This window comes from Zootoca vivipara, chromosome 4 (genome assembly GCF_965207765.1).
Source record: "Zootoca vivipara chromosome 4, rZooViv2.hap1.1, whole genome shotgun sequence".
NCBI classification, from domain to species: Eukaryota; Metazoa; Chordata; class Lepidosauria; order Squamata; family Lacertidae; genus Zootoca; species Zootoca vivipara.
In genome coordinates, this window is record NC_142587.1 from 79,300,904 (window position 1) to 79,323,284 (window position 22,381).

General features: G+C 43.8%; 1 protein-coding gene across 4 annotated transcripts in view; it reads left to right on the forward strand.

Annotated features, from left to right (window-relative positions):
* LNX2 (ligand of numb-protein X 2) overlaps positions 1-22,381 on the forward strand; it is a 78,894-nt gene that overhangs the window by 7,304 nt on the left and 49,209 nt on the right. Inside the window, exon 2 of one of the 4 annotated variants that reach the window (XM_035114561.3) lies at positions 6,564-6,636. The exons of the other annotated variants lie outside the window; for them this stretch is intronic. The gene's annotated coding sequence lies outside the window, so the exon portion shown is untranslated. The remainder of the gene's footprint in view (positions 1-6,563; positions 6,637-22,381) is intronic. 4 annotated transcript variants of the gene reach the window in all.

The window sequence follows — 22,381 nt, forward strand, 5'->3', positions numbered from 1 at the left end:
ATTAATGGTGCAGAATTTCACTATCCCATTGCATTTGAAATTGCACACTGCTCTGGTTTAAACTTACCTGTCATTATCAGAGGCTAAGTATGGTTATTAAGCCAAAATTGCCCGTTCTCAGTCGGTTTGTGGATGTTGCTTATGTATGGAAGACTGTGTACATAAGTATTTTTTTCCCCTCGGAGATTGAAATGTTGCTGTGTTCCCCTGATGCTGTTCTATAAAAGGGCTCTAACGTGAAAAGGAATGGAATTGCTGAGTGTGGGTGGAAGAAAGAACAGCTGCAAATGAGCCCCTGTTACAAGAGCTGGATTCAGGTTGTGTGTGTTGCAGCCCTGCCAAAGAAAACCATAGCTGTGTCTAAACTTCTCTGGGACATATCCGAACAGACAGTTAGTTACTTGGAAACTCAAGTCTGGAAGTGTGTGCCTTAAAGAACGATTTTGCAATCTCTCTTGGGCACTTTTTGCTTTTTCAAGCCACCATATAGCTGTATGATCCTGCTTTTATTGAGAAGGGGGGTAGGAAATCACGTGAGATTAAAGGAGATGTTAGTATTGCTATTCGACTGAAAATAAAATTTGCAGGCAATGTGGTGTAGTGGCTAGAGTGCTGGGCCACAACAGTGGAGACCCAGGTTAAAATCCTCTCCACCCCCCCCCCCAGTCATGAAGTTCACTGAGTGACCTGGAAGCAGTTGTCATCTCCCAGCCTAACCGGTGCAACTGGGCAGTTTTAGACCAGGGATGAGAAGCCTGTTGGACTACAACTCCCATCATTGCCAAGCCTTGTCCATGCTGCCTGGGGCTGACAGGAGTTGGAATCCAACAGCACGTGGGGGGCCATAGGTTCCCCATCTCATAAGAATGTGAAAAGAGCCTGCTGGGTATGGCCAGTGGCCCATCTAGTCAAGCATCCTGTTCTCACAGTAGCCAGACACATGCCTGAAGCAGGACCCAAGCTCAAGAGCACTCTCCCCTCCAGCAACTGAGATTCAGAAGCATTACTGCCTCTGACTGTGCATAACCATCATGGCTAGTAGCCACCGATAGCTATCTTCTCTTTAGATCAGCTTTCCCCAAACTTGGGTCTCCGGTTGTTTTCAAACTACAGTTCCCATCATCCTTGGCCACTGGTCTTGCGAGCTAGGGATGATGGCAGCTGTAATCCAGAAACAGCTGGAGGCCCAAGTTTAGGAAACACTGCTTTAGATGGTAATGTTAACTTAAAAGGCGGTGAGCCAGACCTGCTGTGCACCTGCTCATTTGGCAGAGGGATGCCATGAACGTCTTAAGTCCTCTGCTGACAGCATAACCGCCTACCTTGCAGGGTAGTTGTGAGGATACAAGCAGTGGAAGAGGACCTCTGGATTTGTGAGCTGCCATGAGATTACTTGTGCCAAAGGATGGGATTAAAATTGCATCAATAAATAAAAACTAGTGAGCACATGAATTATTTCAGATGTGGCATGGGCAGATACGAGCCTGCCCTCTTTGATCCACTCCCCCTTCTCGTCTCCCATTTACTAATGCATGCTCAGTGCTATTTGATTGTTTGCTTTTGTAGAAATCCACTATTAAGTACTTCTGAGCTTCCTTTAATTCCTTTTTTAATTACATTATATTGTGAGCTTAGTGTTTTTCTTTTGTACGCAGTAAAAAAAAAATCTGTTATGGATTAGCTGAAGGTATGTTTGACAATCCGCTTCTGAAAATGATTTCCTAAATTATAAAGTGCACTTAACCTTTTGTTGCCCTTGTTCAGAAGGGAAGCTGTTCCTGGCCAGACCTTCATTCCATCCCTTTAAACAAGCAATGTGGCCAATGTGAATTCCTCTTCCCGACTTGTTGATGTTTTACACTTCCTAAGCATACAATCAGACAGGAGATCAAGGGGCTTAGGAAACTAACATCAGATGGGGGTTGAGCTGCTGTCTCAGTAAAGATGCTTGTGCCATATGCTGCCCTGACTTTGTGGAAACAAATTCCCTTCCGATAGAAAAGAAGTGCATGAAATATTAGCCTGTCGGAAAATTACTGTTGCAGGTCTTTGCCCTCCTCCTCTGAGGCGTGTTCTTTGCCACTCCAGAGGACAGGACTCTTCATCTCAGGGTGGTGGGTTTGAGCCCCAGATTGGGCAAAAGATTCCTGCGTTGCAGAGGGTTGGGCTAGATGACCCTCCTGGTCCCTTCCAACTCCACAATTCTACGATAAGCCAATCAATCAATCAATCAATCAAGTTGATTGCCGCTGTAGATGACAATAATAATAATAATTATAATTAATAATAGCAGCTCAGTACTAGATCACATGGGCCCCAGGTTTAATCACCTTCCCTTCCAGGTAGGGCTGCCTGAAACTCTGGAGAACTGCTGCCAGTCAGTGTTGACAGTACTGAGCTAGATGGACCTGTGACTTCGTTACAAGGCAGCTTCCTGAGCCCTGTTGCCTGGGGCGGATGGGGGTTGTGGTCTAAAAACATCAGGAGAGCACTAGGTTGGCAAAGGTTGCTCTAGGCCAGTGTTTCCCAACCTTGGGTCTCCAGCTGTTTTTAAACTAAAACTCCCATCTTCCCAAGCTAGCAAGACCAGTGGTCAGGGATGATGGGAATTGTAGTCCGAAAACAGCTGGAGACCCAAGGTTGGGAAACAGTGCTCTAGGCTCACAGACAAGAAGGCTCCTATCTCCAGCCTTTTACCAATTAATATGGCAGAACATTCACTGAAGTTCAGTCATTGGAGCCTTGTGGCCCCCTAGCATGTTGAAAGTGGGTGTGCATACCAATAATAATAATAATAATAATAATAATAATAATAATACCGTAATTTATTATTTGTACCCCGCCCATTCGGCTGGGTTTCCCCAGCCACTCTGGGCGGCTTCCAACAAGATTAAAATACATTAAAATGTAACACATTAAAAACTTCCCTAAACAGGGCTGCCTTCAGATGTTTTCTAAATGTCAGGTAGTTATTTATCTCTTTGACATCTGATGGGAGGGCGTTCCACAGGGCGGGTGCCACTACTGAGAAGGCCCTCTGCCTGGTTCCCTGTAGCCTTGCTTCTCGCAGTGAGGGAACCGCCAGATGACCCTTGGTGCTGGACCTCAGTGTCTGCGTAGAATGATGGGGGTGGAGACGCTCTTTCAGGTATACTGGGCCAAGACCGTTAGGGCTTTAAAGGTCAGCACCAACACTTTGAATTGTGCTCCGAAATGTACTGGGAGCCAATGTAGGTCTTTCAGGACCGGTGTTATATGGTCTCGGCAGCTGCTCCCAGTCACCAGTCTAGCTGCCACATTCTGATTAATTGTCATTTCCAAGTCACCTTCAAAGGTAGCCCCACGTAGAGCGCATTGCAGTAGTCCAAGTGGGAGATAAAACTAAAGCATGCACCACTCTGGTGAGACAGTCCGCAAAGCGTTAGGGGAGATCTCACAATACAAGCAGCCTGTTCTCGGCACTTGAATCAGCAGCAACTTTTGCGCCAGGGAGTTACGGTTTCTTTTAGGAGTGATTCCTATGCCAGCCCTGGGAATTACCGCGAGCGAGGCTACTTAAAAAATTGGTGCGGAAAGCAAAGTTCTAAATCAGCCTGGCGACTCTTGGTTAGGATATTTAAAAGTATCACTGAATTCAATTTGTAGCAGTTTAGTAAGATATACAGTACTTGATGCTCATGCCTCTTGATTTCCCTTATTAAATGACTGGTATTTGTTGTGTATAAATTATAGTCCCTTGCAAATTTGAAAATTAAATAATTTCAAATGCCATTAATTACAAGCTGTAAATGTTAGGTCATAATGTGAAAGCAACTAGTAATGTTTTAATGTGTGCTGGTTTGGGATCCAACCTTGCAAGCATTCATATAATTAACTTAAAATGTGAATATTTCCATAAGAGCCCGTGCGACAACTACGCTTTTATGCCAAATTAAGATTGTATAAATGTTTCAAGGATGGAGCACGTGTATATAGTGTGGCTGCTTTATTGCTTTGCATTTTCCATTTAAATATAAAATATTTTCGCCTGGATCATTAGCATCGCTGAATAATGAACAAATCCTCTAGATCTTTTTTGTCATTTAATACTTTGCTTTTTGGCATATTTGTTCCAGTAAAGGTTTAATTCTGCAAATAAGCAATATGGTGCATAAATAACTCTTCGCAATTGTACAGCTTGTTTTTTTTTGGGGGGGGGAGGAAGCGGAGTACAGCAAAGGTGCAGGAGTGGCAAAGATAACTTGTGATCCCTGGACCTTAAAGAACATTCAAGGCCCAGAGATTTTCAGGGACTGCTGGTCTCTGATTGGCGGTGCTTGCAAACCCCACTTTGTCAAGGAACAGCATCTTTACCTGTCCCAAACCAGACATCCCATGTGACACCAGGGGTCCGTCAGCTGGGCATAGCTTGGGGAGATGGTCTGGTGGACCAAGTGAGGCCTGCTGGCCAGAGTTTCCCCTCTGCTTCTTTGTAGGAAGTGTTCAACATCATCAACTTAATTTCATAGAGTGAAGCATCAAATCTTGTTATAGAAATCCAGGTAACATGGGAAGAGCGCCACCTGACTCACATTTAGAGTGTTAGTTTAGAGCAGGTGAGTGGTTAAAACTGCCGAGGAGTGCCTAACACTTCCCATGAGCTTCCTCTCATGGTTTACAGTAAAAAAAATCAAAAAAATCAGGAGAAAGCACCCCTTTCTTCACTTTTTTTGTACAGCTGGTGATACAGAATAGATGCCCACCTGATTTTTCGCTCAGCAGTAGTATGGTAGCCACAGGCAGTATTTTTTGTTTAAAAATGAAGTACCTCGTATCTTGATAAAAGTACTGCGTAAATCTGTAGAGACTGCATGTCTCTCAAGAAGTCCAACTCCCTTTAAGGTCTAGGAAGTTCCTGCTCCAAGTCCTTGCATTAGCAAAGTAAAAAATGGTGGTGGCTATTAGCAGGAGCTATTAGCTGCCCTGAGCTTTTTGAATGAGCTCCTGAAGGTGATGGCATCAGTTCACCCCCTTTGAATTTTCTGGAACGGATGCAATGTACATCTTTTTAATATTTCCTTTGGGATCTGTTAAAGATTATGATCTTTAAGCTGCCTGCTATTTTGGTGTAAGCTTTTATGAATTTTTAACTTCTTCTTTTTAAATAGCTCTTACTGCTTGGATTGTTTTTATTGTGGTGAGCTGCTTAATCCGCCTGGAACACAGGGTGAAGTGTGTGATACAGGAGTGCAATAAATAAATGACACAAGGTTGAAAAAAGCCTACACGGATTGGCAGCGACTTTCCAGGGTCTCGGGCAGAAGGGTCTTTCCTCACCCTACCTGGAGATGCCAAGGGTTGAACCTGGGTCTTTCTGCATGTAAGCCCGAGGGGCAAGCAATACCAGTCACTACTAGACCCTGCACCAAAAGGAATGCTGGATGCGAAGCAGCCAAGCTCCATCAATTGGACCCAAAGAAGGCAGTCAATCCTGGTTAGATGCTAATCCTCTCCAGAATGGACTGAATTCAAGAAACAGACTGACACCAGTGGGAAGACATCTGGCATCCTCATCCAAGCCCTTGAGCTACTGTATTGGCCCGAATATAAGCTGCACCTGCAAATAAGCCACACCTTTAAAATTTGGCTGCTTGGCGGAGGCTTAGGAGCCGCAGATGGGACAGGACGGCCGCCGTTGCCCCACGCTCCTGGGCTGCTCTCTGGGGGGGGGGAGTCGTGCTGCTTTGGAGCAGCGGGAGGGCTGCTCACCTTTGCCCTGCGCTCTCAGGCTGCTCTCTGCTGTGGGGGGGGGGGAGCCGCACCGCTTTGCCAGAGGTCTCCCCCTCTTCCCTCTTTTTTCCAACGGCTACGGGGAGGCTTGGGAGCGCGCCGTTTCCTCATGCTTGTGGACTGCTTCCGGGGGGGGGGGGGGAGCCGCGCTTCTTCGTCAGCAGCATACGGTCGTGAATATAAGCCACACTTTTAACTTTTCGCAGTTGGAATTGGGGGGGAGAGTGTGACTTATTTTCGGGTCAAAACGGTACATGTTGGCTACCGTAGTAGAACATTACACTTTCTCTTGTTAGGCTGGTGTTGCAGTAGTATTGCCCCCCCCCCCCGGAGAAAGCTAGTTTTGGTTTGGTGGGAGGGAAGTTTTTTGGGGGTGGGTAGGAACCAGGCTGTTCCCCCACCCACTTCTCCTCCTTTAGTGGTGATCTTATTACCCATCTCTTGCAGCAGGGGTTTGTGCTCACTTAACTAATGATAAAGCCGAATTTTACGCATGAAGAGCTGGCTGTTCTGCAGATTTACTTTTATAACTAGGATTATATTTCATTGTGACAGTTGAGCACATCTGCACATTAATTTTATATCCTTATTAAGTTGACTTAAAGCTAAAGTTGGAAACAGTAACTTGGTGTTCTTAATGTGCATTTTTTTAAAAAATAGTGAGATTTATGAAACTTTGAATGTTAAACGTGCTGGAGAAAAGTTATTTTCAGGGAGGGGGGGAGGGAGGGAGGAATAATCTACAATTAGCAGCACCAGCTGTTATTCAGTATATGTTAAATGTTTACCCACAGGCTGCTGCAGAGAACCTGCGCAATAGAACCCATGCAATTTAAGTGGTTAGAAAAGGACTGGGAGAATATCCAGGTAAAAATATTTGGTGTATAAAACCGGGCCAATGAGAGGTATGTCCTGGGAAGGCTTCCAAGGGTCAGATAGATAAGCTTGGAGGGCCACATTTGGCCCCCAAGCCCGAGATTTCCCACTTACGGGTTGGAGTGTCAGGCATAACAACAGCAACAATTTTGTACGCCTCCCATCAGACTGGGTTGCCTCAGCTACTCTGGGTGGCTTCCAACAGAATATAAGAAAACATAAGAAAACAGCAAACATTAAAAGCTTCCCAAGACAGGGCTTCAGATGCCTACAGAGTGCCCTATAATTGTTTATCTCTTTGACATCTGACAGGATGGTAAATTCATTTCTCGCAATGAGGGAACCACCAGAAGGCCCTTCTTGGGGCTGGACCTCAGTGTTCAGGCTGACAATGGTGGTGGAGATGCTCCTTCAGGTATTCAGGCATATACCCACTCGGCCATTGAGCTCACTGAGCGGCCTTCGCTGCCTCGTAGTCTACAGGTACCACAGGGTGGTGGTGAGGGTGGACTAATGGGGAGGGGGAATGTACCATAACTCACATTGGGAGCGCCTTTAAGGAAAAGTGGACTATAAAGAAATTAGATGTCAGCACTGAAAGTCCTTGTACCAAACTGGGACCTTGGAATTATGGGAATTGAATCTACAGCTACTCAGAGATCCTATATAATAATATGCAAGTGTCTCTGCGTCCAGTCCGTGTCCCTGTGTCTGCGCTACTGCGCATGTGCCCCACGGACACAGGGATTGGACGCAGAGACACTTGCTCGCGCGCCCAGGACACTCTCATGGCAACTGGCTCTCGCCGAGGCTCCCCGGCCGGGTCCCGCCATGCCGAGCCTCACATGCCCGCCGCCGCCCTCCTTCCCCGCCCACCCGCGTTAGCAGCCACTGCGGCGGGAAGAGTTTATGGCTCTTTCCCCCACACCTCCGCCTCTCTTTTCTTGGCTGGCTCCCTCAAGCGCCGGCGCTGCCATTGCGGCCGCAGGGAGCTCCGGCACTGCCAGGCAGGAGCCCCGCCTCACGTGAGGGGAGCTTTTGCCTCAGAGGCGGGAAGAAAAAACGCAAAGAAGGAAAGAGGGCTCTGCATGGTGGAGGAGGACGAGGAGGAGGAGAGGGTAAGGAAGTGTGTGGGGGTATCTTCCTTCCTTCTCTCTCTCTCGCCCCCCTCGCTCGGTCGTGGCTGGCGGCCCACCCTGCTTCTCGCTGCACCCCGCTGGGCAGGTCTACTCGGGAGGAAGCGGGCTTCAGAAGGCTGCCTCCCCTTCTCCTCCCAGACGCAGCAGCCGAGCGCAGAGAGGGAGGGAAGGCCGCGGCCCCGCCACTCCTCACATGTTCTAGCGCCCGTTTACTGAACGGGCTGAATGACACTAGTTTGAAAATAAATCTGAGGTGCCAGTGGCTATGGCAAGGAAGGGGGCATTTTTCAGCCTGAGGGCCGCATTCCCTCATGATTAACCTTCTGTGGGCCATCACTGGACATAGCCAATGCCAAAAGTGGTTGGGGCTACCTGCACATACTGTCTGTTTTACACACACACACACACACACACACACACACACACACACACACACACCATCTCCATACACCTACTCATATTTTCATTTTGCTCCACCCTGTCTCAAACTTGCTTACTTGGAAGTAAGTTCCATTGATCGGGGTGAGACATGGTTCCAGATAATTGTTTTTAGGATTGCTGCCTAATGTACATTTTTTAATAGCCATAATTGCTAGTGCATTAAACTGAACCATTACCTCCCAGGAGCTGTACAAATTACTTAAATCAATGTCAGGATGTCTGATGCATCTTGGAGGGGAGAATAATGCTGATCTAAGAACTATTACACTCAATAACATTGTGTGAAGAGAGGCATTCCAAGTTTTCCATCTTTGGGCTATTGACATGGTTGTTTTAATAATATGTAGATCATGCTTGTACTTCAATACCAGACTGACAATTTCTAAAACTCTTACAGGACAGTATCGCCCTTTAAATTATTTTGCCTAGGAGGCAGCTGTTAACTGTTCCTGTATACAGTAGTAATATGTCTTTTGGGGGGAAGTTAAAAACATAGAATTTCTAAAGGCCACTACTTTTATGCACTGACTGTGGAATCCTGTCCATGTTTACTCAGAAGCCCCATTGAGGTCAGTGACGTCCAGGTAATTGGGTATAGAATTGCAGCTTGAGAGCGAAATCCTCAAATTCTCTGCGTTGTGATTAGCAGGATTTTACCACTGCAGTGTCTCAGGGGCATACTACTGTGCCCTCTGATGCTCTGATTAATTTCAATGGGACTATTGCAGGGGATCTTCCCAGAAGATTGCATTCCAGAGGTGGCAGATGTTTGATATACATTTCCTTGTGTTCTCATTGTGTTTGACCAGATCCACACCACACTGTTGCAGATGAAAACTTTTCTTATTGATTTTGGTGTGTAATGGGCTGAAAGTAGAAGCAAATTAAATGGTCTGTTGAGCTCAACAGTGACCATTAAAATAAATAGTACCAAAACTTGAGGTTGATTGCTTGGTGGGGCCAAATTTTAATCAGCTGGGGTGGAAGTTAAGAACATACTTGTCCATTGTTTGTGGCTCCTTTGGCTTTAGTGTGTTACTGTACTGTGGAACAAAAAAAAACAACATGTTAAAGATGGCTATTTACCATCTTTTTAATAGAAATTGATCAGATTTAAAAATTGCCTTTTTATCCAGTTAATCAGCAGACTTACTCCTGGCAGACTTTTTTGGGTTTGTATTTGTGTGTGGTATGCTTTTGTTTCTCCTGCTTTCCTAAGGTGTGTGTCTTCTTAAACAAAACTGGCGAAGCGTAATTCTCTTTTCAGAGGTGAGGTCCTGTGAATCAATGTAAAATAACAAAGAATCTGGTGGCACCTTAAAGACTAACCAATTTATTCTGGTCTAGGCTTGCGTGAACTAGAGTCCACTTGATGAGATACATGAAGTATAATAGGGTCACTTACATTACTTTGCACACATTCTAGCTGCAATTGAATTGTTAATCTGTATCCTTTGCGTTTTATTTCCCTCCGACCTGATCGCTTACAATTCCACCCATGTACAGTATACTTATCTCTGCAGCTGATTATTCTCCTTCATGCATCTGATCAAGCCTAGTTCATGAAAGAAAGTTCATTCTATTATAAATTGGTTAATTTTAAAGGTGCTGCTAGACTCTCTTTGTTATAATATTTTTTTAAAAAAAATCTTTACTTTACTGAGATTCACAATATCCCATCCATATCCTGTTGGCCAGTTACATCATTGAGCTTCAAAGCTCTGGTAGGGATGATATATTTACTTACTAAACATGGCTCTATTCTGCTTCATCCTTCTGTACCGATAACTCTGTAGTTTCAGGGTTGCATTTACTGCTTGTGGAACTACTTTCATGTAGAGGTGCAACTGGTATCTTCACTATACAGTTGTTGTCATATGCTGAAGATGCTCCCCCCCCCCTTTGCTCTAATCTTTGACAAATTGAGATGTATATATTTTAGGACCCACCCTGTTTGCGTGATTGCAATTTAACTTATTGTAACCTGCCCTGGGACCTTGGGTGTGTGTAATAAATCAAAACCAGAATGGTACAGCTATACAAGGAATGTTGAAGCTGGGCAGATTATTTAGCTTTTAGTTCAAAATGCATGCAGAATGCTTATGAAATGAGTTTTAAGATTATAGAGGGATGTTTTTTTTAGCTTCCCCCCTTCCTTTCCCCACCCCACATTGTTCAGATGTTTTAAGCTCTGGATTTACTGAAGAGCCAAGGATGAATTCCTAATTCTGTTAAAATCAATAGGACTATCATGCCATTGATTTAAGTGAATCCAGAATTCATTTATCGTTGGAAGCGGTCGCTGATAATGAGTTTTCAAATACATGCAATAGCTTTCCAGTTTTAGAAGCAAAAGGAGGCAGATCAGAAACCATGTGGAGTTGGTGCAACTACACCAGGATGAGTGATTTGCCATAGACGGTTTCTGTGCATTTCAAAAAGTCTAGGCGAGGGGTCGGGAACAGTCCAGAAAAAGTAGCCTGTTTCTGTAGTTTTCAACAGAGGAATTTATAGGTGCTCTGTTCATGGCTAGAAATTATTCCTAGTAGTAGTGGTATAATTTCGATACCACCGTTCATTTGAACATCATGGGGCAGTTTAAAATATGAAAACACAAACATATATAACATAGTAACAAACAATAACAATACTCCCCCAACAGTTTAAAAGGCCATAGATTGTTTAATGAACCAGTGGCATATAACGCCTATTTTCAGACAGTTGTGCTGGTTGCCACTCAGTGTTCTTGTGTTGACATTTAAAGCACCGAGCAACCTGGGAAAGTATCTACACAGCAGCCTGCCTGTGTATTAAGATCAGCGCAGGAGGCTCTCCAAGTGGTTCTTGCATTAAATGGAGTTCATAGTGCAAGGGCCTGTGGAAGAGCCTTTTTAGTGGTGACTCTGTACCTGTGGAATGACTTCCTCACTGCAGTGCATCTCACCTGAATTTCATACCTTTTCAGGTGCCAGGAAAAAAGGCCGCCTTTTAGTGGCTGATGAGGTTAAGTCATCTTTATGGTTTTAAAAAATGGAGCTTCTTTATGTAATTAGTGAGAATTGCTTCATTGTTTTTGTTTGTTATGTATTTTGTTTTTAATATTAGGTTTATTTTCTGTAAAACTGCTCTGTGACCAATTTTTTTGGGGGGGCGGGGGAAGGTGGTACAGAAATCTTTCTTTTCTTTATAGAAATCTGTGTGCGCAGGACTTTAGATCATGCTCAGTATCAAAGAGATCTGGGTAATATACTAGAAAAATGTTCTAAGAACAGCTCGGAGTAAGCCGATTACAGGGAATGTGGAATCTTGTAGCTTAGAAGCTTTCAGAAATATTTGTCTGTTTATGGAGACTCTGACAAAATCTGAATCTTTCTCCCCCATCCTAAAATGTGCATACTAGTACATCACCATGGTAATTATCACTTTTAAAAAATATTGTACAGAATTCATTCTCTAAAAATCTGTTCTGTAACATAATGAAAATAACCTTGTTTCCTTTAAAGATTGACTGGGTGCACCTTGAACAAAAGCTATTTGTGTAATTCCATACAGAGAATAGTTATTTAGTAACTTAATGCGAGCCTCCACATCATCATTTTATTTGTATGCCGCTCAAGGTGGCTTGCAACGTGACAAAAATTACATAATAACACACATAACGAAAGTCATAAACAATCAATAAAACAAATCAAAAAGTACACAACTAAAGTGAAACAATTTCCACATAAATCATAAGATCTAAAAATAAAGATACAAAAATTAATGTCAATTACAACAACAAAAACCCCTAAACAGCCCGAGAGTCTATTCAGCAGCTTTCGTAGCTGGATTTTTGCAAACCAATTTCCCCTAATATAATGAATTTTTGTTATGTCCTTTTCACTAATATATGCATTTTTATGTGTGCACACTTTACCTTATCGTATGCATTTTTGTACATGTTACTCAGCTAGTGAACTTCACTGCAAAGTTAAGAGAAAAGCAAATTTCAGAGAATGGCTATGTTTCAGTTTGAACAGCCTGTGGAATCAGGCCCACAGACCATTGAGTGCATCATCTTGTTCTCACAGTGGCCAACCAGATGCCTGTAGGAAACCAGCAAGCAGGATTCAAGCACACGAGCACTCACCCCTCCTGTGGTTTCCAGCAACTGGTATTCAGAAGCATTGCTGTATCCAACTGTGGAGGGAAGAGCATAGCCAATGTGGCTAGTAGCTATCCAATAGCCCTCTCCTCCATGAATTTGTCCAATCCTCTTTTAACGCTATTCATGTTGGCTTCTATCACTGCCTCCTGTGTTAGCGAGTTCCATGTGTGCTGCCTGAATCTCCCAACATTCAGCTGCATTGGATGCAGTGTTTTTTCCCATGGGTATTCAAGGGCACGCAGTACCGGCACATCTTTTTTTTTGTTATTAAAAAGTGTGGCACTTACTGTAACAACTTCATGGTGAGTACCGGCACCTATTTTTCATTAAGCACTGATTGTATGTCCATGATATTGCTTTGGAAAGTGAAGACTAGATACATTTGCTTTTAAATGCAAACTGGATCCCCCATTCCTAGGAAAGGATTGCAGCTAATACTACAGCCACAGACAATTTCAGTATATAAAGTTCCCTTCCTCTGCTGGCTGTTTTTAAAGGTTCCTTTTCAGGAAGACTTTTGGGCCACGAGTGGTTGTCCTTTCATTGAATTGTTTCAACTTGTGAGAAGCTACTCTTGTTAAATTAGCTTTTATGGCCTTCAGTGTACTTCTAATCTTTTTTTATTCTGCTGCTTTAGTGTTTAAGTGCTGCTTTTATTCTTTTGCTTTATAGTTTTTAAAAACTGTTTTACTTTATTATTACCTGCCTGATTTACAACCTGATTTACAACCAGAAGAACACCATATATCTCAGGTGTCAAAGGCCTGGATAAAGAAAGCTAGCTCGTACAATATACTACATCTTATAATTTCAGTACCTAGGGAATGATTGGGAGACATTAAATGAGTTTTATGCAGACACAGTGACTTAATGATATACTTTCCGTTCAGTATAACCCAGTCTCCTCCCCGCTTCCATCTCTTCCTTGGCTCAGGAGAAACCCTGCTGCAGGCCTGTGTTTAGAGCCCTACTACAGTGCCAAGGCCTAACTGGACAGGACAACACCACACAATACATTCTAAGCCAGAGGTCAGCAAACCTTTTCAGCAGGGGGTCGGTTCACTGTCCCTCAGACCTTGTGGGGGGCCGGACTATATTTTGAAAAAAATTATGAACGAATTCCTATGCCCCACATATAACCCAGAGATGCATTTTAAATAAAATGACACATTCTACTCATGTAAAAACACCAGGCAGGCCCCACAAATAACCCAGAGATGCATTTTAAATAAAACGACACATTCTACTCATGTAAAACACGCTGATTCCTGGACCATCCATGGGCCGGATTGAGAAGGCGATTGGGCTGCATCCGGCCCCGGGGCCTTAGTTTGGGAACCCCTGTTCTAAGCATTATAGTTTAGGACCCCTCACAGAGCTACAGTTCCCAGCACCCTTAACAAACTGCGGTTCCTGGGATTCTTTGGAGGGGAAGCAATGTGCTTTAAATGCAGGGTGGTGGAAGCAATTATGGTCATGAATCTCCCCACCATATATGGAAATATAATCTCACCTCATTAATAAGCTATTTCACAATTGCCAGCAACTCTTGTGAGCCCGAATCAGTAGTCCAGATTCAAGAGGCAGCTCATTAGTTGACTTAACTAGCTATCCATGTATTTATTTCACATGCTTATTTCAGTGGGACTTGAGCCCATGTTGGTGGGATGCGGGTGGCGCTGTGGTCTAAACCACTGAGCCTAGGGCTTGCCAATCGGAAGGTTGGCGGTTCAAATCCCCGCGACGGGGTGAGCTCCCGTTGCTCGGTCCCAGCTCCTGCCAACCTAGCAGTTCGAAAGCACGTCAAAGTGCAAGTAGATAAATAGGTACTACTCTGGCGGGAAGGTAAACGGCGTTTCTATGCGCTGCTCTGGTTTCACCAGAAGCGGCTTAGTCATGCTGGCCACATGACCCAGAAGCTGTACGCCGGCTCCCTCGGCCAGTAAAGCAAAATGAGTGCTGCAACCCCAGAGTTATTTGCGACTGGACTTAACTGTCAGGGGTCCTTTACCTTTTTTTACAGAGCCCAGGTTAGTGAGCCTAGAATTGCTGCATGAGATTCAAAGATTGCAAAATATCAAATTTTAACGTATCCAAACATATTTAGGAGTCACAAGGCACTGAAGACTGAAGTGCCTGGCATGTTCTGGTCCATGGGGTCACGAAGAGTCGGACACGACTGAATGACTAAACAACAACAAGGCACTGAAGACTAGTGTGATTACCTATTTTCAAGGCCAACAGCCACCAATATCCTTATGCGCTAGGAGACTATCAGACTTTGCATCAGGAAAGGTGCCTCAATTTATTTATTTAAAAAATGCTATTTACATTGTAGGGCCAGTGGGGAAAGGGCCACCAGGGGAAACAAAGCAAGCAGCAAAAGCTTTAATTTTCCAGGCTGACAATGGTATTCTGTCCTCTTGTATCCCCTGGTATTGCCATCGCTTTATGTTTCCTCTCTAATGGCATGAGCCAGGATGTCATAATATCCAAAATCAAATGTACCAGAAAATGTAATAAATTAAGAGTCAAGCCAGCAGAGTAATTGAAGAATAAAACTGGATGTTAAACAACAATAGACCATGTTATGGGGTAGTTACGGATCGACTGCTGTGCAGCAAAACACGCTGGAGGTGAGAGAGACTGTGTGATTTTGCCGTTGTTGGCAACACTCCTCAGACTGCTTGCTTAAGTGAGGAAATAATGAGGGGGAAATAGCTGGAGTCAGTAGAGCAGCAATATGGTATCACAGGAGGATTACAATGCCAAAATTGTTGTGTTTTGGATTTCATAACAGCCTTTTATGTAGCCCATCGCAAGGGTTCCACTTGCACGATCTCTTGACTGCAGGCATGCAATAGCTTTTGGGAGAGATGTGTTGCTTCGCATGCTGTGTACACACACTTTGTTTGCCCCCACAGCTACCCGTGATCAAACAAGTTTTTGCAGGTTTCCTAAACCGTTAAACAACCCTGCGTATTCTTCTGGCCCAGAGGTAAAAGTGGAAGGAATCTACACATTATGAACAGCAATCCCTCTTTCAAACTTGCTACCTGATTCCAGACTCTGGAATCCTTAAAACAGATCTGTAAAAAGGCAAGCAATATTGCCCCCTTGTTACCACCCACCCTTCACCATAAGGCCCACCCTTCACCATAAGGCCCTTTGGGGGGGGCGGTGTTACAACAGTATAATGCTACTTGCATGCCTGGATGGAGGACAGAGAGGGATGTGTGAATGTGAAGAAACCAGCCTACTGTACAAAGGTACAATTCACATATAATGCTCTGCTTACTTTCGTTTGGTTTTAAATACGATTAGAAGGGGGAAATATGAGTAAAAAATAAAAAGAATTCCCTGGATGCCTAGATCCAGGTTTGGGGCAAGTAGTCTTTGGTGAGAGAGCCCCAGCAGAAATTTAAGATCACAAAACATGCGGCAAAGTAAAGCATGAAAATACAGGCTGTTAGACCTTTAAAATACCCCCTTCTAAGTTGCTTCCAAACTTTCTACTTTCTTTAGCATAGAAAGAGACCGCATGCTTGGTAAGTTAAAAATGATTTACTTACAAACTCTTCAAAGGTCAGATGCATGTGCTTTACCATACAACAGCAAGAAAAGACAGGTAGCACAACTTAGGTTGGCTCCAGAAAGGTCAGTGTTTCTAAATAGTTTGTATAGAAACACAAAGGTGGCTGGCTAAAGCCACATGGTCTAAGCTTGGGGCCAAGCTGGTAGGATTCACATGGTGGAATAATGGTAGAAAGTGGGAGAATAAAGAGTATGTTAGCCCTTCCTCCCAAGGTGAGGGAGTGTGACTTAGCTAAGCCTGGCAGGACAGCCTACTCTATGGTCTTAACCCCTTCATGCATTAATTAGAGTTAAGCATGTTGGTTATATGAGGCTGGATATATCCCACAATCTTTACCTCTGACCCTGTCTACTACTAGCATGTGGACCTGGGAAGGTTGCCTAGGACCTAGATAAAAAACTAACTGTGAATAAAAGATGAACCTACCCCCTAGCAATGCAGTTTGGGAGCCAGTGGCAAATTTTCCATTCTTCTATTTTTTATTATATTTCTGTTACATTCCCATTTTCTTGCAAGCTCCCTACTTCCCTAGGGCCCTTCAGTGCTTCCCTTTCCCATTGGGCTGAAGGGGAGTCTAAATATTTGCTGGGCAGGCCATCTGTGCCCTTGTCTCATTGCCGTATACTAGGCCAATCTCATTGGAATTAAGTTCTGTTCATTTTCAATATACTGTAAATTACTTCTAAGTAGGCGTTTTTAGGATTGCATGTCTAATTGCATTTGAGGGAGCTCAAACTCTTGGTTCCTGGCATGTTGACATAAAAACCCTTCTGTGGAAGGCAGTCTCATTAAAACTAATGGGACTTTCTTTCAAGAGAGGGCAACTTTGGATGTATGCTTTACTTCAGTCAGTGAATTAGTGCAACCCATACAGCCATCCGCACTCCATCCGCTTCACCATTTTGGTTGTCCTTTTCTGAATCTTTTACTTTTTTAAAAAAGTTTTTTTATCATTACACTTTTGCTGAAAAAAGCCATGTACAACATTTAACATAAAAACGAAGCACATTTTTACACATAAACTAAAAGAAAGGAAAGAAAGAAGGAAAGAAAGAGACACCTGATTGATTCTCTTCCAGCTTTATAGACTTATGCAAAACCCTTGATCCATAATATCCAACTCTTCTACTTTCCATAAACCAACCTTTTTTCAGTCTCCAAACAAGCTCATTTTCCTTTTTGTGCAAAAAATCCATAAGGGCTTTTGAATCATTAATAAACGTCAACAATGATTTCCCTCTAATTAGACACATCAAGTTTGCCAGCTCAGCCAAAGCCATTAATTTCAACAACCATTCTTCCACAGTAGGTAATGATAAGTCTTTCCATCTTTGTGCATGTAACAAACTCACTACTGTGAATCTTTTATGGATCTTTTCCAACTCTACAATCTCCTTTTTGAGGTGAGGTGACCAGAAGTGTGCACAGTACTCCCAATGTGGTTGTACCATATATTTATATAGTGGCATTATGATGCTGGCGATTTTACTTTCCATTCCTTTCCTAATGATCCCTAGCAAGGAATTTGCCTTTTTCATGGCTGCCGCACACTGGGTTGGCATTTCTTCCACTAGCAGACAATTAAAAAGCAGTTGTTTTTCAGTTGTGTTTTTAACCTTTAAGGACTTCATTGCACATAGGAAGTTCTAGAAAGTTGAGTTATACAAGATCATAGATTTGAAAGTTGGAAGGGACCCCAAGGGTCGTCTAGTCCAACCCCCTGCAGTGCTGTAATCTCAGCTGAAACATCCATGACAGCTGGCCATCCAACTGCTGCTTTAAAACCCCCAAGGAAGGAGAGTCCACAACCTCCCAAGGAAGGACGTTCCACTGTCAGATTGTCAGAAAGTTTTCCCTGATGTTTAGTCGGAATCTCCTTTCTTGAGTGTTGATGTTGACTGTGAGTGCCACAAAGAGGTGGCTGATAACACATGCACTTTCCAGGGAATTCTGATTGGTTGTTCCTAGTAACCTAGTTATACAGATAACGAATCAAAGTTCGGTTATGTATACTGCGTAACATAGCCCTGAGGGTGTTACGGGAAGTTACTGGAGAAATGTACTTTGGACGCATGTTTGTACACATCATATGTTGGTTCAAACATGGACCTAGTGTGTAGGTTGTGGTGGTGCTTGGTGGCAAGCATTATGCTCGTGTGCTCTCTTCCATAATGCACAAAATATTTAAGATGAACTGTTGTGTAGTGGACTGTTGGACTACGACCTGGGAGGCCAGGGGTCAAATCCCCACTCAGCCATGAAGTTCACTGGTGACCTTGAGCCAGTCCTTGGCTCTCAGCCTAACCTACCTCACAGGGTGTTGTAAAGATAAAATGGGGAGAGGGAGAACTGAGTCTGCTAGTTGAGCTTCTTGGAAGAAAGGTGGGATGTAGCTGGAATAATAATAATACAGTGGGACCTTGACTTACAAATTTAATCCGTTCCGAATGCACACTCGTGGGTCGAAAACTTCATAAATCGAGTTTCCCATAGGAAAAGCGGTTTCCCATAGGAATGCATTGGAAACAGAAAAAAATCGTAAGTCGAGGAAACCGCAACTAGCCGCGAACGGGTTTTCCGTTCGGATGTCGAAAAAATCGTAAGCGTGCCACCACTTTTCCCGCTCATAAGTTGAAAACGTTGGATGTCGAGTTCTTCATAAGTCGAGGTCCCACTGTACAGTGGTACCTCGGTTTAAGAGCAGTCCTGCTTACAAACGATTCGGTTTATGAACTCTGCAAAACCGGAAGTCGTGTCCTGGTTTGCAAACTTTACCTCGGTCTAAGAATGGAATCCAAACGGTGGAAGGGCACCAGTGGTTGGAGGCCTCACTAGAGAAAGCGTGCCTCGGTTTAAGAACGGTTTCGGTTTAAGAACGGAACAACAACAACAACAACAACAACAACAACAACAACAACAACAACAACAACAACAATTTATTTCTACCCTGCCCATCTGGCTGGGTTTCCCCAGCCACTCTGGGCGGCTTCCAACAGAAGGTTAAAAATACATTAAAGCATCAGTCATTAAAAACTTCCCTAAACAGGGCTGCCTTCAGATATCTACTAAATGTCATATAGTTGTTTATTTCCTTGACATCTGATGGGAGGGCATTCCACAGGGCGGGCGCCACTACCGAGAAGGCCCTCTCTCTGATTCCCTGTAACTTTGCTTCCCGCAGTGAGGGAACCGCCAGAAGGCCTTCGGCGCTGGACCTCAGTGTCCGGGTTGAACGATGGGGGTGGAGACATTTCTTCAGGTATACTGGGCCGAAACGGATTAAGTTCGTAAACAGAAGCACCACTGTATAGGAACTAAGAATAAAATGTATGTAGTTACTTGGAGCTTGTCTTGTGTGATGCATTGTGGTAAACAGATCAAACAAGGGGGGCCTACTCAGAGGCATTTATACTTCTGAGATTGCCTCTAGTCTATATTATTATGGTGACTGTAATTTAGCAGATACAGCTGCACCCCCTCACCAATGTGTTTTACGTTGGGGATTTTAGGAATTCTCTTTGACAAAAATGTTGAAAATCCTTAGTTTAAAGATCTAAGTATGCAACTTGCCACTGTTCTTCTGAATGCTTAAGTCTACTTTATAGTTCTCTGGATGGAAAAAAAATCAAGCTGGAGACCAATAAATAACAAAATCCTATTAAGTTCTGCCTTAATAGCTACATTCCTCTGAGCTAAGCATAGTCATTGGATTTAGGTAGCATCCATCAACATATTTTGCAATGTTTTAAATTAACCTAATGATGCATCCAGGTTTTATTAAATCCAGTGCAATTTTTAAAACAAAGGGGCTATTCTTGCTCCTCTTAAGGTTGCTAGGTAAGCTCCTTCTTGATGAGACATTATAATAATTCTACACAACTAGAGATTGTAGGGACCTTGCTTGACAGTACAAGAGAGAGCTTCAATTGTCCCTTGGCAGTTTCTAATCAGAAAACAGTGAAATGCTAAACAGTATTTCATTGTTAATACGGTTGAAGCAATTTTGGATCAGCATTGGTAAAAGAAGCTATTGTTACCGTATTACCGGTATTGTTATAATTACTATTTACCCACTTTTCACCAGCTGGTCCTAGATTACAATTTATGCCACCTTTGCATTTATAAAAAAACTAGCTGGCCCTGCATGCGTTGCTGTGCGTTAGTCTGTGAGATGGAGGGTAATAGCCCCCCTTCAGATCCCCCTGAGCCTCAGAGTCCCCCTGAGCCGAGGCGAGATACTGTGGAAAGGGCAGGTTTCATCCCTGTGTCTCCCCCCACCCTGTTGTTACCTATCCCTGCCCTCTATTCGGGCCCCCAACCCCCCAGGCAGGCCCCTACCTCTACTTGGCAATGTTGGGCCTTATTGCTGCAAAAGGCCTGTTTTCTGTTCTGGTGAGGTCTTCAATACCTCTGCTGGATGTATGTATGTGACTGGTGGATCTCATGGTGGATGTGGGTGTGGTCACAGGAAGGGAGGGGGTGTACTGTGGGAGGAAATGCACTTGAGGGCGCTGTTTTAGTTTGTTGAAAAAGAGGTCTGTACCTGCGCAGGTGTGAGTTCTGAGGGATTTTTTTCTAGGGACACTCAGGGAGTGGGCTGGATCGTTGTGTCAAAATTTCAGGACGATCGGTCAAGCGGTTACGGAGAAAAGTGGAGCCCACACTTTCACAATTTTTACATTTATATATATATAGATATGAAACTGATACACTTTTTCAGTGTGTAGTAATGTTCATGTACCTCTAGCAGTTTCATGTGTGAAACTATGATTGATTGATTGATTAAAATACTTTTCATCCCATTTCCTTTTGAAGCCTACTTGAAGGGTGGGAAGCATTAAAATGGCATTAAAAATGGTGCTCCATAAAACAGAGTAAGTGCAGTCAATAAATCTTGAGCAATCAAGTCATTGGGTTGCTGAAATGAGAAATCCCTGAATCATTTTGAAGACTTTGGAAACCCATTTTAAGAAGAACCTTCCACAGCACCAGACTCGGCTACATAATCCATATCAGCATTTCCTAATTCTGTTGTTGTTCATTCGCTGTCTGATGGCCTACTACATCAAGGGTAGTCAATGTGGTACCTCTCAGGTTTTGTGGACTACAGCACCCATAATCCCTGGCCATTGGCTGTGATGACTAGGGCTGATGGAAGTTGTAGTCCAAAATATCTGGCGTGTTGCACATTGGCTACCCCGGTCTACGGTCTCAAAGGCCATTGTGGGATATTCAAAGGTCAACAAGGAAACAGACAGCAATTGTCAAAAAGAGTTGGTTATTTTTTGAACTATGCTTGAACTTTGGTATGACCTCATCCACATTTCCACTGATTCAGAAATTGCAACAAACATTGGCATTGGTCATTAATTTCCATTCAAATTTGTGTGACTATTATAGGTGACTATGGAACATTATGGGACGCAGGTGGTTCTGTGGGTTAAACCACAGAGCCTAGGGCTTGCCGATCAGAAGGTCAGCGGTTCGAATCCCTGCGACGGGGTGAGCTCCCGTTGCTCGGTCCCTGCTCCTGCCAACCTAGCAGTTCAAAAGCACCTCGAAGTGCAAGTAGATAAATAGGGACCACTCCGGCGGGAAGGTAAACAGCGTTTCTGTGCACTGCTCTGGTTCGCCAGAAGTGGCTTTGTAATGCTGGCCACATGACCTGGAAGATGTACGCCGGCTCCCTCGGCCAATAACACGAGATGAGCGCCGCAACCCCAGAGTCGGTCACGACTGGACCTAATGGTCAGGGGTCCCTTTACCTTTATGGAACATTATATTGGGTTAGATCCAGACTAACAGCGCAATCCTAACCATGTCTACTTACAAGTAAGTCTTAATTAATTCAGTGGACTTTCTCCTAGGTAATAGCGGTTAGGACTGCAGCCTAAACTGCTTGGACTTAATTTCCATTAAAATCAATTGGTCAGGCTAGTCATGACTGACATAAGTCGCATTGAGCTTTCCTTTGCCATCCGTCTCGAGAGACAATGGAGTGCGCCTTGGGGGATGAAGTCAATCTGCTGCATTAGCAGCACTGAAGTGACCTCCAGGAGTAAGCCTGGGCAGGTTGTATGGAGGTCCAAGACCCCTATGTTGGCTTCACTAATGTAGTCCAAAGGAAATACGTTTGCAGAATTTGCTGGAAGGAGGTGTACCAAAAGCCATCGATCTAAGGCTTCCACTCCAGATTTTTGTAGGGTTTACTCCTTAGCCTTTTCTTCTCCCAAATATATCCTGCAAGGCATATTACGATCAGAGTTTTCTTTCTCTTAGATGGACTACCTTCCCAAGTTGATGAGTGCCACCTGCCCCTCATTTCCCTTCACAACATGTGCAGAAATTACCTCCTTGGCCATTGGACCTACTATTTGTCTTGTCCACTCAATCTTCCGGTGCCTGTCTTCACAG